Source organism: Bos indicus, chromosome 12 (assembly GCF_029378745.1).
Source record: "Bos indicus isolate NIAB-ARS_2022 breed Sahiwal x Tharparkar chromosome 12, NIAB-ARS_B.indTharparkar_mat_pri_1.0, whole genome shotgun sequence".
Taxonomy (NCBI): domain Eukaryota; kingdom Metazoa; phylum Chordata; class Mammalia; order Artiodactyla; family Bovidae; genus Bos; species Bos indicus.
This window is the reverse complement of record NC_091771.1, coordinates 46,955,178-46,971,389: the sequence shown is the minus strand read 5'-3', so window position 1 is coordinate 46,971,389 and position 16,212 is coordinate 46,955,178.

Sequence of the window (16,212 nt, the reverse complement as noted above, 5' to 3'; positions counted from 1 at the left end):
GCAATGCCCTTTTGTTCCCCTGCAGTCTTGGGTTCAGGGTGTTTAAACATCTTGTCATTTTCACAAGGATTTACAAACTTCTGAGGCACTGGGGGGTCTGACAGGTTGGGTCTCTCAGAGCCTATTAATTCTAAAAAGTCCTTCATCTGAGGTAGCAGCTCAATTAATATCTTCAACAAATTTCTTTGACTCAGTCAACTGAATGCTTTAAAATAAAAGAAGTCTCCATGCTCTTGTTATTCCAAATTCTTCTTCTTTCAAAAGTATATAAACTCTTTATGATTAAGGGCATACAAGAGAGAAAATCCCATTTTGATCGCTTCTATATCGTGCAATGAACTGAACTGTACAGTTCATAGCACAATGGTGCTTTGGAAACAGAATAAGTCATCCTTATTTTTTAACTTCAGTAAATTGCTGACATCTTTCTTTTTCTTTTCACTTCAGGTGTCTAATGGTAGCATCTCAACTTAACTCTTCCTGTTTAATCCTGTTCCTCAAATTTCCTGGATTCCAAGTCATTAGATTTTATTAGTATTTGAGTGCTAGATAAGCAGATAAAAATTTCTTTTTCCTTTCTTCTCTTTCCTTTCCTTTTATTTCCTTTGTACCCTTACTTATTTCCCTTCCTTCCTTCCTCCCTTGTTAAAATCTTTGATTGAAATCTCCTGGCCACTCTGGGATGGGGGTGGGGTGGGGGTAAGGGGTGAGCTGAATTTGACCTGTAAGGCTCACTTTTACTTTGGGCCAAATGGATGACCTTTAGTTCTATCCAACAGAAAATTTCTGGAGGTGAACAGTAATCTGTAATTTTCATGCTGCAAAGAATGAAGAAATATTCAGATAGTTTTTGAACTTAAAACTAAAGTCATCCTTTGGCAATAGCATGCAAGGAACTTTCTAAAACTTAAGTCATTCCTTCATTTCCAGGACAAATTTCTTGGAGTTCTGTGAGAAAACATGTCTTCCTTTAAAGAATTAGTTTTGAGGTCTCAAGAGCAAAACGAACCAGTTCCCCACATAGAAAAAACTAATAATCAAAACTTCAAGGACAATATGTTGTATCCAATTTATTTATTTAAATCATTTGTTTAAAATAGACTTTACTTCTCAATAAATTCAAAGTTGGGAAAAAAAGAAAACAAAAGGTAATCAACTTTTCTGTGACATTCTTTTTATTAGAAAAGAGAATTGAGGGAAGAATAATTCAAGGTATGTTTTTCAGAAGGAAAAACAGCACTCATTTATGGATTAGATATGGGTTTGAAAGAGATAAAACTGTCAAATATTTATTTATGGAAACTGGATGGATCATAATACTATTTCCTGAAACAGGAAAGACTAAAAGTGGAGTATTTGGAAGCAGGGCAATGTGTAGAATTTTAGTTTGGGGCACATTAAATTTAGATACTTATGAGACATCTAAGTGGAGAACTGAAAATTCAAAAAATCCATCGGCTAAAGGAGTTTTGGGCTCAGTAGGATGATCTAAGCTTGAGATAACAGTTTTAGAAGTTGTTTATATAAAGATGGTACTGTTAATCATCTAAGAGAGCATAGATAAAAAGATGCCTCACACAGTGCCCGGAATAACTTCAATGCTTGGAAGTCAGAAGAGTAGAAGAAACTGGCCAAAGACACGAAAAAGAACTGGTGGCCATGTTTCAAAGAAGATCAAGTGCTGGCCATGCTGAGAACTGCTAGAGGGAGTTGAAAAAGGATGAGGCTAGAAGGGTGCCAATCTGATTTGCAACATGGAAGTTGTACTGTCTTTGACAAAATTAATTTCAGTGTGATTGTAGGGATGGAGATACCATCAGGGTGGCTGAAGAATGAATGGGGGGTGAGAATTTTGATTCAGAGTTTGGAATCAAGGTTTTAAAGAAGTTTGACTATGCTTGAGAGCAGAGCAAAGGAGTGATATTTGAAAGGAAATGAATATTGTTTTTGAAAGATGTGAGGATACTTGAAGGCATTAGTGCTGACTAAGAGTGATTTGGTCTAGATGGAGAAGTTGAATATACAAGAAATGGAGAATAATTGAAAAATAAAGTCTGCAGAGAAGAGAAAGAAAAGGACCTGAAGCTTACTTACATGGAAGGATTTATCTTTGATAGTATAAAAGACATTTTTTATGATGTAACAAGGAAAGAAAGGAGTGGACAGAGCTGTGGAAGATTTATGGACTATATAAAGATTTTAAAATTTTGTTCATGTGGAATAAACTTTCCTCTTAGGTTGGGAAAGAGCCATGTACAGAATTTTCCTAAGTGTTCTAGTACCCAAATATTGCCTCAAACCTTGGAACTCCCTCCAAATGCTCTGTTTATCACCATTCATAATTTCCCTTTTAATATTCACATTATCCTCAGAAACTCTGCCAGCAGAAATTGGTGGCTTTGGGAAATTCAAACCACTCATCCTCTGAGCTTTTAAAACCCATCAATAGCCACTTGCCTCAACCTTCCACAACAGGTTAAGATAAGGTTGTTTTTATTTATTTCCGAGCTTATTTGGAGGATGGGACAGAGTATGAGATGGTTGGATGCCATCACCTACTCTATGGACATGAATGTGAGCAAGCTCCGGGAGTTGGTGATGGACAGGGAAGCCTGGTGTGCTATAGTCCATGGGGTCACAAAGAGTCAGACATGACTAACTGAAGCTTATTTAATATAGAAAATAATATTTCTCCTTACTTTATCTACATAGTTTTCCAACATTTCACTTCCTTTGGCCCTTAGGGAGTAAAGAAATAAATAATGCTAACTAACATCTTTACAATAGATAAGATATTCCAGAAATCATTAAGTCTAGAAAATATTCTTTGTAATTTCTAAGGTAAGAAGCATGACATTCAAGGAAAAATTAAATCAGTGTTATTATGTGTGAGGAATTTTTAAATTCCGACAATACTTCAGTGGTAAGCATTAGGTATTATTATATACACAATTATTTAAGAATATTTTTACTTAATCACTGGAAAGATGTGGCAGATTCATCACACTTCATTGAATACAGCCCATAGTGATAACTGATCTTGGAGAAAGATTAGGGCAGACTGGAATTGACACAATAAGTCATTGTGTTATCTCCTCTTGGCTCCCATTTTTTTTTTTTTTTACTTTTTCCTGATTCTTTCTTAAGAAGAATGTGTATATGATGAAAATTAGATCTCCCAAATACCTATGCTAGGCTTTCTTTTATGCCTGTTAATAATTGTAGTATAAAAAGGGAGAAATGCAGGGTCAAGTGTTCTAAAGTACAGTTAAAACCTTAATCAAAATACAGCAAATTATCACTCCCGGTACTTGAGTTTAAGGTAAAGGAGGAAATTGCAAGACTAAGATACCATCTGAAATTTGGATGGAAAAAAAAAGTTGCTTGCATAGTTGCTTCATTTTCTTCTTTTCTCGAAGTATAGGTGATTTATAGTATTACATTAGTTTCAGATGTAAAACTTAGTGATGCAACACTTTTACAGATTATACCCCATTTCAAGTTATTACAAAATAATGACTATTGCGCTCTGTGCTATACAATATATCCTCATTGTTTATTTATTTTATACATAGTAGTTTGTATCTTTTAATCCCCTAACCCTATCTTGCCCCTCCCCTTTCCCACTTCCCACTGGTAACCTCGAGTTTGTTCTGTATATCTGGGATCTGTTTCTGTTTTGTTGTATTCACTTGTTTGTTTCATTTTCAAATTCTACACACAAGTGATAAAATATAGTATATGTCTTTCTCTGTCTGATTTATTTCACTTTGCATAATACCCTCTAGGTCCATCCATGCTGCTGCAGATGGCAGAATTTCATTCTTTTTTATGGCCAGGGTAGTGTTTCATTGCATATATTTACCACATCCTCCATTGTATATATGTGCCACGTCCATTTATTGATGGAGACTTAGGCTGCTCCTGTCTCTTGGCAAATGTAAATAATGCTACAATGAACATCGGGGGTACGCGTATCTTTTCTGCTTTAGTGTTAATGGCTATAGCTATTTATTTATTTATTTTTGGTTGTGCTGGGTCTGTGTTGCTATGCATGGGTTTTCTCTAGTTGTGGCAAGCAGGGGTTACCCTTGATTGTGGTGCAGGGGCTTCTCACTGTGGTGAATTCTCTTGTTGCAGACCACAGGCTCTAAGCACATGGGCTTCAGTGGTTGCGCATGCAGGCTCAGGAGATGTGGCGTGTGGGCCCTAGGTGATGTGGGCTTCAGTAGTTGCTGCAAGTGGCTCAGTCGTTGTGGCTCACAGGCCCTAGAGTGCACAGGCTGTAGTATTTGTGGCACACAAGCTCAGTGTTGCAGCTTGTGGGCTCTAGAGCATAGGCTCAGTAGTTGAGGTACATGGGGTTAGTTGCTCCATGGCACGTGGAATCTTTTCCAGAACAGGGATGAAACCCATGACTTCTGCATTGGCAGGCAGATTCTTATCCACTGTACCACAAGGGAAATCCACAGTACACATATCTTTTCAAATTAGTGTTTTCATTTTCTTTGGATATACACCTAGGGGCTGAATTGCAGGGTCATATGGTAGTTGCATTTCTAGTTTTTTGAGGAAGACTTCATGTTTCCCACAGTGGCTGTACCAGTTTATATTACCATCAACAGTAGACAAGGTTTTTTTTTTTTTTTTCTTTCTCTACATCTTTGCCAACATTTGTTATTAGTGGTCTTTTTGATGATAGCCTTTCTGGTAGTTGAGGTGATAGCTCATTGTGATTTTTATTCATATTTCTCTGATTATCAGTGATGTTGAAAATCTTTTCATGTGCCTATTGATTATCCATATGTCTTCTTTGGGAAAATGTCTTTTCAGGTATTCTGTCCATTTTTTGATTGGGTTGTTTGATTTTGATAGTGAGTTGTATGATGTTTATATATTTTGAATAGTAACCCCTTATTGGTCATGTTATTTGCAAATATTTTCTCCCATTCAGTAGGTTATCTTTTCATTTTGTCAGTGATTTCCTTTGCTGTTCAAATCTTTTAAGTTTAATTTGGTACTTTTGCTTATTTTTGCTTTTGTTTCTTTTGCTTTAGGAGAAAGATCTAAAAAAGTATTGCTCCAATTTATGTCAAAGAATATTCTGCCTGTTTTCTTTCAGGAGTTTTATGGTTTCTAGTCTTGCATTTAAGTCTTTAGTTCCTTTTGAGTTTATTTTTGTATGTTGTGTGAGAAAATGTTCTAATTTCATTCTTTTACATGAAGCTGTCCAGTTTTCCCAGCATCACTTATTGAAGATACTGTGTTACTTGTATTCTATATTCTTTCCTCCTTCATTGTAGATTAATTTATCATAAATGTATGAAAGTGGGAGGTAGCAATACTCACATAAAAGAAGACTTTAAAACAAAGTCTATAAGCAAAAACAAAGAAGGGCATTATATGATGATAAAAGGGATCAATACAGGAAGAGGATATAGCTCTCATTAACATATATGCACCTAATACTGGAGCACCTAAATATAAAGCAAATATTAACAGATAGAAGAGAAGAAATTGTTAGTAACACTATAATATTAATCACCATATATATCAATGGACAGATCACCCATATAGAAAATCAATGAGGAAACAGTGGTCTTAAATAACACATAGACCAGTTGGACATAACAGATATCTATAAGACATTTCACCCCCAAAAGGCAAAACACACATTCTCTTCAAGTGTACATGAAACATTCTCCAGGATAGACCACATGTTAGGTCACAGAACAAGTTTCAACAACTTTCAGTTCAGTTCAGTTCAGTTCAGTCGCTCAGTTGTGTCCGACTCTTTGTGACCCCATGAATCACAGCATGCCAAGCCCACTGTCCATCACCAACCCCTGGAGTTCACTCAAACTCCTATCCATCGAGTCGGTGATGCCATCCAGCCATCTCATCCTCTGTCGTCCCCTTCTCCTCCTGCTCCCAACAACTTTAAGAGGATAGAAATTATATCAAGTATTTTTCTCTGACCACACAGTGTGAAACTAGAAATCAATTACAGGGAAAAAAAAAAACGGGGAAAAATAATCACATGGAGTCTAAAAACATTCTACTAAAACCAAAACAGACAAACAAACAAACAAAAAACCCCCCCAAAAACCCCACTATGAGTCAATGAAGAATCAGAAAGGAAATAAAAAAATACCTGGAGACAAATGAAAATGTAAGCACAACTTTTCAAAATGCATGGGATACAGCAAAAACAGTTCTAAAAGGGAAGTTTATAGTGATCCTTGTTCTAGAAACAATTCACAATCATTGAATTCCTGGCTTCTTGGTAACAGGAAATGTATTCACCTATCCAAGGCTATTTTATTGTGCTCTGGAGCTAGTTTTTTTCCTGCCAGCTCAAGGGAGCTTGGGTGGTAGATTATATTGATATTTTCAAAAGATGGACATATATATGTATTCTAAATAACTGTATTCTTCTTAAAATATGATACTGATGCTTTTCTGGGTTCTGTGCCCTTTCTTCTTGATTAAGGTGGTTCTATAAATACAGTAAAAGTGACATTATGTGACTCCTGAGTCTAGTTTAGAAAAGACAAGATGATTCTTGCTTATTTTTTTTTTCCCTTGAGGTGTTTGCCTTCAGTTCAATTCTCTGATGAGGCCCAGAGTAGACCATGCAGAGGTCACATTGAAAGGAACATGTGGAGGAAAACTGAAATGCCCAGACAAAAGCCAGCATCAAATGCCAGATACGTGAGTGAGTGAGTGGGCCTTCAGCTTATTTCAGCTCCTAGCCTTTGAGTCATTCCAGTTGACCATTGGTGAAGCATGGATGAGGTGACCCTGCCAACCCCTGCACAAATGCAGATTTGTGAACCAAGATAATCCACTTGGTTTTGGGAAAGTTTGTTACATAGCAGTAATAACTGAAATAGCTAAGAAAAGAAGAGAAGTGAAAAGCAAAGGAGAAAATGAAAAGTATACTCATCTGAATACAGAGTTCCAAAGAATAGCAAGCAGAAATAAGAAAGCCTTCCTAAGTGAACAATGCAGACAAATAGAGGAAAACAGTATAACAGGAAAGACTAGAGACCTTTTCAAGAAAATTAGAAATACAAAGGGAACACTTCATGCAAAGATGGACACAATAAAGAGCAGAAATGGTATGGACCTAACAGAAACAGAAGCATTAAGAAGAGGTGGCAAAATACACAGAAGAACTGTGCAAAAAAGATATTAATGACCCAGATAGACATAATGGTGTGATCACTCATCTAGAGCCAGACATCCTGGAGTGTGAAGTCAAATGGACCTCAGGCAGTACTACGTTGGAATTCCAGCTGAGCTATTTTAAATCCTAAAAGATGATGCTATTAAAGTACTATACTCAATATGCAGCAAATTTGGAAATCTCAGTAGTGGCCACAAGACTGGGAAAGATCGGCTTTCATTCCAATCCCAAAGAAGTGCAATGCCAAAGAATGTTCAAACTACCACACAATTGCACTCACTTCACATGCTAGCAAGGTAATGCTCAAAATCCTTCAAGCTTGGCTTCAAGCAGTTCATGAACCATTAACTTTCAGATGTATAAGCTGGATTTAGAAAAGAGAGAGGAGCCAGAGATCACATTGCCAATATCCATTGAATCATTGAAAAAGCAAAGGAATTCTAGAAAAACATCTACTTCATTGACTACACTAAAGCCTTTGACTCGGTGGATCACAAGAAATTGGGAAAATTCTTAAAGACATGGGAATATCAGACCAACTTACCTGCCTCCTGAGAAACCTGTCTGCAGGCCAAAAAGCTACACCTAGAACTGGACATGGAACAATGAACTGGTTCAAAGTTGGGAAAGAAGTATGTCAAGGTTATATATTGTCACCTTGCTTATTTAACTTATATGCCAAGTACATCATGCAAAATGCCAGCCTGGATGAATCACAAGCTGGAATCAAGATTTCCTGGAGAAATATAATAACCTCAGATATACAGATGGCACCACCCTTTGGGCTAAACAATGAAGTGGAACTAAAGAACCTCTTGATGAAGGTGACAGAGGAGAGTGAAAAACTGACTTAAAATCAACATTCAAAAAACTAAGACCATAGTATCTGGTCCCATCACTTTATGGCAAATAGTTGGGGAAAAAATGGAAATAGTGATAGAATTGATTTTTCTTGGGCTTCAAAATCACTGCAGATGGTGACTACAGCCATGAAATTAAAAGATGCTTGCTCCTTGGAAGAAAAGCTATGACAAACCTAGACAGCATATTAAAAAGCAGAGACACTTTACTGACACAGGTCCATATAGTCAAATCTATGGTTTGTCCAGTAATCATGTATGGATGTGAGAGTTGGACCATAAAGGAAGCTGAGCACTGAAGAACTGATGCTTTTGAAGTGTCATGTTGGAGAAGCCCTTTAGAGTTCCTTGGACAGCAAGGAGATCAACCAGTCAATCCTAAAGGAAATCAACCCTGAATATTCATGGGATATTCAGCTTAATTTAAGAAGAATAAAAAGTGCAGAAAAAGGCCTTTTTCTTTGGCGTGGGTGGGCTGCCAAAGGAATGTTTACTGCCAGCATCACTGAAGCTGAAGCTTCAATCCTTTGGCCACCTGATGTGAAGAATTGACTCAATGGAAAAGATCCCAGTTCTGGGAAAGATTGAGAGCAGGAGAAGAAGGGGATGACATAGGATGGTTGGATGGCATCATTGACTCAATGGACATGAGGTTGAGCAAACTCTCAGAGATAGTGAAGGACAGGGAAGCCTGGTGTGCTATAGTGCATGGGATTGCAAAGAGTCAGCCATGACTGAGCAACTAAACAACAAACAATAAGTGGAACACTTTAATGCAAAAAATACTCCATTTCTTTGTGGTTTGTTCAATTCCATACCTCCTCACCTATAAATTGATTCAAGTTTCTTGTTTTAAAAAATCCAATTTTTCCCTTTATGCCCTCCTTCCAAGTATAGTCTTAAATATTTCCTATTTTTAACTATTCTAAACTGGAAGCTAGACATATGAAAAAAAATAATAGCCAAAGGTCAATTTACTGGAAATAAAATTTATGAATGTCTGGTTTGCCAAATATTCCGTTTACAACAAAGTTTTTTACATCAATTGTCTAGTGTTTATTGTGGGTCCCATCAAGGCTGTGGGGTGTCAGGGTACTGAGACTTTTCCTTGTCCCTGCCCTCTCTCCTATACTCTTTCTTTTCTTTGCTGATTCTGGCCTTGTTCTCTGATCCTTTGTTTTTTGTCAATTTCTTCTCCTTAATGTGCTATTTTCATTGAATAATCTCTTCTCTTTGCCCCTTAGTCACTCCCTGTGATTCCCTTACATCTTTCTCCCCCACTTTCACTCTTCAGGAAATACTCTTTCCCAGATCAGCAGTCTGGACTGAGCTGTGTGCCCACTTCCCTTCTCTCTTTTCCTTGCAAAGACCTATTCTTTCCATCCCAACCTCTAATTTGTTGGCTTCCCAGAACCAGATGCAAACTCACATTCTTTAAAATGTTGCTATAAATTCAAAATTAAAACAAGCCAATTAGCAATTCACAAACCTCTGTAAACTTTATAAGGAAAATTATTTTGGCAACTAGTTAGAATCAGAAAATGTAGCAAACTGGTTACTTGGCAAACTAGTTGTCCAGTCAATGACATAATGTATGGGATCCTTGTTCCTGTTCCCAGCAGATCATGTCCATTTCTTACTGGATAAACAATCTCTTTACAGGAAAGGCAAACTCTACATTCCTGGTGTTATTGACCAGGGTGCATGGCTTAACTAATCAATAGAAATTGTCTATAGTTCAGATAAGAAATTCAAGCAAAGCTTTATTGTGGCCCTTGCTGCAGCTTTGGGGAACAGAACAAATAAGACATTTCCTTGCTTGCTTTCTCCCCAAAGAGGGGCAAGCTTGTTCCTTATACAGAGTGAGAGTACAGGTGGCTTCAGGGATCAGGCCAGAGGGGTGGTTGAGGTGGTTTTACCCATCCTTTAGGTGGTGTTGTGTGCAAGGGGCAGATGCAGTAGTACCCTGCCTTTGCTCCCGACACACCATTTTTGCTCCAGGCTTCTCAAAAGTAGCAGTTGGATGTTTTGGTTTCTGTAGCTTTGGGGTCCAAAATTTGCCCCAACTGTGCACGCACAGTAATTTTTAGTCCATACAGTTTCTTAGTATTTTGTTTCTTCAGGTGAGGTGTGTCCAGGTGCAAGCACTTCAGCACTGCATCAGGGGGTGCAAGGTCCCAAGTTTGTCTCACTTGCAGGGCACAAATAGCCTCATCTGACCACTGTGTGCCACCTCTACATCTTTTCCTATCATGCCTCTTTGTACCTTATTGAAGTTCTATGACATGGAAGGAATTAGTTTCTTTAAACATCTCATTTCAGTGTCTGATCCCTGACACACACTTTTCTTTTGTTTGCAATACTCTCTCTGCTCTTAATCACTTGTCTTCTGTAGTTACAAGTGCTAACTTTCCCAGGCTGTTTAGATATTTTTGCTGGGCTATCCTGTGTTCCTGACTGCCTCTGTACAAACCTCCATCACCAGGAGAACGTTTCATGACAAATGCATTTCTCCACTGGACTATTAGAACTTCGAGGGCAGGAATCAAAACATTCATCTCTGTACACTCATGATCTGGCATAGATATTGACACATAGTAGGCTCTCGATAAATCTTTCTTAAAAGAATACCATTTACCTAGAAAATATTACTCCTGCCATCTGCTGTTTAAAGATAATTCCTTTGCAGAACCAATTTAAAATTACTCCCTCAGGCTGTATAATAAAGAAACATATAAAGAACAGGTCTGCATTTTGTTTAAGACTTCTACTAAAGTCACAGTTCCCCTTGTGGTTTAAAGACCCTTGTATAAATATCCATATTACTAATTTCTCTGAGTTTTAATGGAAGGTAAATGCCTGTATCTAGTGGCCCAAGGCATGCTTCTTATTAGATATTTTATCAGATAACAGAAGGTACGCTCCATGCGCCCCCTGTCCCACCAATTCCGCCTTTACTTGCAAGGAGCTCAGACTTACTTAGCTTGTGTATGTGCTTTTCAACACTCTTAGATTCAAGTCTAAACTCTGTTTCTTCTTACTAGGTCTTAACTTCCTCATATATAAAATTGGGTTGTCATAGCTGGTCAAAAGACTCACAAGATTTTTGTGACAATCAAATGAAAATTTGTAGGGAGAAATATTTTAGAAAGGGCTATCACAATACAATGATCATTTTTATTTGTTCTTCTTGAAGAACTGATATCTTAAAAATATGACAGTGCAATATAATATTTTTAGTTCCTTCCCTTACAGGAAACACAGAGAGGACTCAAAAATAGTAAATATATTCATTTCCGTTTCCTACACTGTAGGTTAACTTTTCTTATTTATATTTTTTATAATGGTATTGAACACATAGCCTTAATTGTCAACTTCCTCAAATTCTTTTATGGAAATGGGGTATGTTAAATCAAACAAAACATCAACCAGAAGGAGCTAATTTGCTCCTGAAAGGTGATTTCATGAGAAACAAGTGAGATTTGTTAAATTTTTTAATAAGTGATAATAACTTATATTCAGTTCAATTTAGTCGCTCAGTTGTGTTCGACTCTGTGACCCCATGGACTGCAGCACCTCAGTCAGGCTTCCCTGTCCATCACTAACTCCCAGAGCTTACTCAAATTCGTGTCCATCAAGTCTGTGTTGCCATCCAACCATCTTGTCCTCTGTCGTCCCCTTCTTCTGCCTTCAATCTTTCCCAGCATCAGGGTCTTTTCCAACGAGTTGGTTCTTCACATCAGGTGGTCAAAGTATTGGAGTTTCAGCTTCAGCATCAGTCTTTCCAATGAATATTCAGGACTGATTTCCTTTAGGATGGACTGGTTGGATCTCTTTGCTGTCCAAGAGACTCTCAAGAGTCTTCTCCAAAACTGCAGTTCAAAAGCATAAATTCTTCGGTGCTCAATTTTCTTTATAGTCCAACTCTCACAACCATACATGACTACTGGAAAAACCGTAGCTTTGACTAGATGGACCTATGTTGGCAAAGTAATGTCTCTGCTTTTTAATATGCTGTCTAGGTTGGTCATGGAGAAGGCAATGGCATCCCACGCCAGTACTCTTGCCTGGAAAATCCCATGGATGGAGGAGGCTGGTAGGCTGCAGTCCATGGGGTAGCTAAGAGTCAGATATGACTGAGTGACTTCACTTTCACTTTTCACTTTCATGCATTGGAGAAGGAAATGGCAACCCACTCCAGTATTCTTGCCTGGAGAATCCCAGGGATGGGGGAGCCTGGTGGGCTGCAGTCTATGGGGTCGCACAGAATCAGACATGACTGAAGTGACTTAGCAGCAGCAGCTAGGTTGGTCATAGCTTTTCTTCCAAGGAGTAAGCGTCTTTTAATTTCGTGGCTGCAGTCACCATCTGCAGTGATTTTGCAGCCCCCCAAAACAAAGTCTGCCACTGTTTCCACTGTTTCTCCATTTATCTGCCATGAAGTGATGGGACCAGGTTTTTTGAATGTTGAGTTTTAAGCCAACATTTTCACTCTCCTCTTTCACTTTCATCAAGAGGTTCTTCAGTTCTTCGCTTTCTGCCATAAAGGTAGTGTCATCTGCATTTCTGAGGTTATTGATATTTCTCCCAGCAATCTTGATTCCAGCTTATGCTTCATCTAGCCTGGCATTTCAAATGATGTACTCTGCATATAAGTTAAATAAACAGGGTGACAATATACAACCTTGACGTACTCCTTTCCCAATTTGGAACCAGTCTGTTGATCATGTCCAGTTCTAACTATTGCTTCTTGACCTGCATACAGATTTCTCAGGAGGCAGGTAAGGTGGTCTGGTATTCCCATCTCTTTAATTTACATTACTGAGTTCTTATTCTGGGCCCAATTCTGTGCTAAGTGCTTAAATGCATTTTCTTTTAAAATACAACTAACCTGTGGGATAGATACCACTATCTGCATATCTTGAAGAGGAGAAGAAACTGGTGTTTAAGGAGGTTGAAGAACTCATATAGCTTTTCAATAGCTGAACTGAGATTCTCACCCATTGCTAAGCCCATGTGCTTGTCTCCTACCCTGCAAAACATTCAGGTAGACTTCAGAATACATTAGGTTTACAGCAAATGCAAAAGGCTGGAGAAAAATTATTATTTTGAATGTTTTACTGGAATGACTAATTTTTTTTTCCAGGATTTTTTTCCTTGATATTCTCTCAAAAATGGTCCAGTCTATGAATTCTTATATCTTTACTAACAAGTCCTTTACTGTCAATTTCCACTCAAGGCTGCTGTTTCTTATACTATGATCAGTGTGACTGCTTTAGTCCTTTGTTCATAGTTGTATTATTTTTCATTAACATATTTTCAACTGAGTCTAGTGATTATTATTCCATTTTCTTAAATTTTAAACAGTCAACTGTGATTTTTTAATATCTCGTGATATTCTTGAGCTAAAAATTGAAAGCAGCCTCCAATGTGGTCTTGCCTTAGATGAAAGTCCTACTTCTAGTCACCCTGCACTGTTTAACCAGACTCAAATTGCCCATAATATTTCTTTTTTTTTTCTTTTTTCTTTGAACTTAAATTCATTCAGCTTTTTAAGTAAAGAACTTATGAGACTGTACAGGTGTTCTTTCCTTATTATAAAGCTTCAATTTCTGAAAATAAGTAAAATCACACCATGAAAATTCTTTTAGTTTACAGAGGTGTTATAATTTACAGATTCACGACACAATTTCTTAGAAAGCCATCCTTCCTTACCTTGGTAAAACATCACTTATTTTATAAACAACTAAATGACATGTGCATTTGTGAAGTCTGAGACACCTGGCCTAAAGTTGGCCAGTGTTGAGATTATGTCAAAAGACAATGTTTGATCTTTTTAAAAACTTGTATAAATTATTTTGTTTTATAGGATAGAATCATATATGTATATATCTCTCCTATCCATCTATATATGATATGCATATATCTTTCATAGATACATGAGATTTATATAAATTTCTCTATATAGTTTCATTTTTCATCTATATATTTATATAATTGATAGAAAATGAAATATGACCTGAATCTCTAACTGAATGTTGTATCTAGATTCATCTGGATAAATTTTTCATTGCCTTTCAAAGAAGATGTTCTTGTATGTGGAATGTGTTATTGTTCACAGAGCTACCCTAGACTTAACCTATCTGTTACCTTTTGTTGGTCTTAAGTCCTTTGTTTTACATCCATATGTTTCACAGCACTAAGTGATGTGTCTGGTACTTAGCAAACACTATCCATTCTTGTCCTTCTAATCCTCGTTGCACACCTCAAATCTAAGCCATCATTTCTTCATGTCTACTGTAACCTTCTACTATGTCTTCCTTGCTACAGTCTCTTCCCACTGTATCCCACAGGCTCATACCAGAATAATAGTTTATATGACTTTACATGTGCTATCCCTCTAAAAAAGGCTTTCAAGGACTCTTGCCTTCAAACTCCAACTCCTTTTCAATTTAGCTCTTACCTACCTCCCTACCTTCTTTTCCACTCTTCACCTACATGAATCCTCTGCTGAAACATAATTAATCTACTCATATTAGTTTCCCAAATCCAAACCACACAACTTCATGGAATCTTTCCCTTAGTCTTTAGTTCCCTCCTCTTCTTTCCATGTACCTTAGCACTCTCTTTCCTTCAGGCTCCACAATCAAATCCCTTCAGCAATTATTAGGTAGGTATTCACTTCCTTCACATCATAACTAACCTTTATCATATATGTCCTGTCTCTCCAGAGAGATGATGTCTCTGACTTTGCCTTCCTTCTACACGGTAGGTTATCAGTAAGAGTTGCGATGATTCTCCTCACTAGAGCCAGAACTCTGTGGACTTACTGAGGCAGTTATGTATCAACTTCTCTCTTTGTCTTGCTTTTCCATCTAGATTTGCCCTCAAGCTCCTTGATTTGATCACGTTGGGTCAGAGCCCCCAGAAGTCCTTGCTCCCCTCCCAGAGAAGATCAAGTCTGGATCCTGCTCCCTAGAGCCATCTCCTTACCTTTATTTTTCAATCTGAAATAAACTCCAAGTTCACCAGGCCAGTGGCCACTGCTCATTTCTGTCTCCTGTGAACATTCTGTCAAGAACTGCTTTTTACCTACCCATCTTTGTTAAGGATTCTAACTCTCCTCTTAGCACCTAACTTAAGTTTTATGGGCTCCTTCGGTGGCTCAGATGGTAAAGAATTTGCTTGCAATGCAGTAGACCTGGGTTTGATCCCTGGGTCAGAAAGATCCCCTGGGGAAAGGAATGGCAACCCACTCCAGTATTCTTGCCTGGAGAATTCCATGGACAGAGGATTTTCACAGGCTACAGTCCATGGGGGCAAAGAATCAGACACGACTGAGCAACTAACACACTTACTTAAGTAAGCAATTAAAATAAAGTTCTTTTCTTTCTTTCTGAATCACCTATGACAGCTCCTAAAAGAGCCAAAAACAGCAAAACTTATTTTGGGGGACTTTTGAACAATTTCATTCATAACTATTCAAGAAAACATAGCTGAATATAAAACACCGTAAAGTTTATATTTGCAGTAATCTATTCCCCATCCCCCCATCTGTTTGGTGAAACCAGACACCTTGTTAATTATATCCAGCTATTTTACTGGAAAAAACATCCAATTTAGAAACATTTGGCTTTATTAAAAGAAACAAAATGTAACTACAACAGAAGAGAAAAATTGCTTTAATATACTCATGGACTTTATTGCTTCAGTGAGCAGGTGAGGAAGAGAAGCAATTCTTTATTTCCAAATTATAAAGTACGATCAAATTTGAAGCTGTGAAAATATTGAACTTTTGCTAGAAAAAAATAAATGATTTGAAGCCCTAGTGATCACACAGAGAATCCAGACAATTTGACAGCTATGAATTTATCTCACTTGTGAATGAATAACCTTTGTAACTCACTTGGGACTTAAATATTCCAAACACATTTCCCTGGAAACACTTCAAAAGGCATAGTTCATTTCTGTCTTTACTAAAGAGCTCCTTTGGTTACCTTTAGTTTGCTGGCTTTGTGGTTTGAGTACAGACTTGAAAGTTTGAAAATTAACATAGTTAAAGCTTGCCAGTGGGTTTTACTCCTGTAAGAGTAAAACAAGATTAACTCTTTGATTATTGTATGGTGTAAACAGCCTCTTTTACCTCTGTAATAAGGGAAT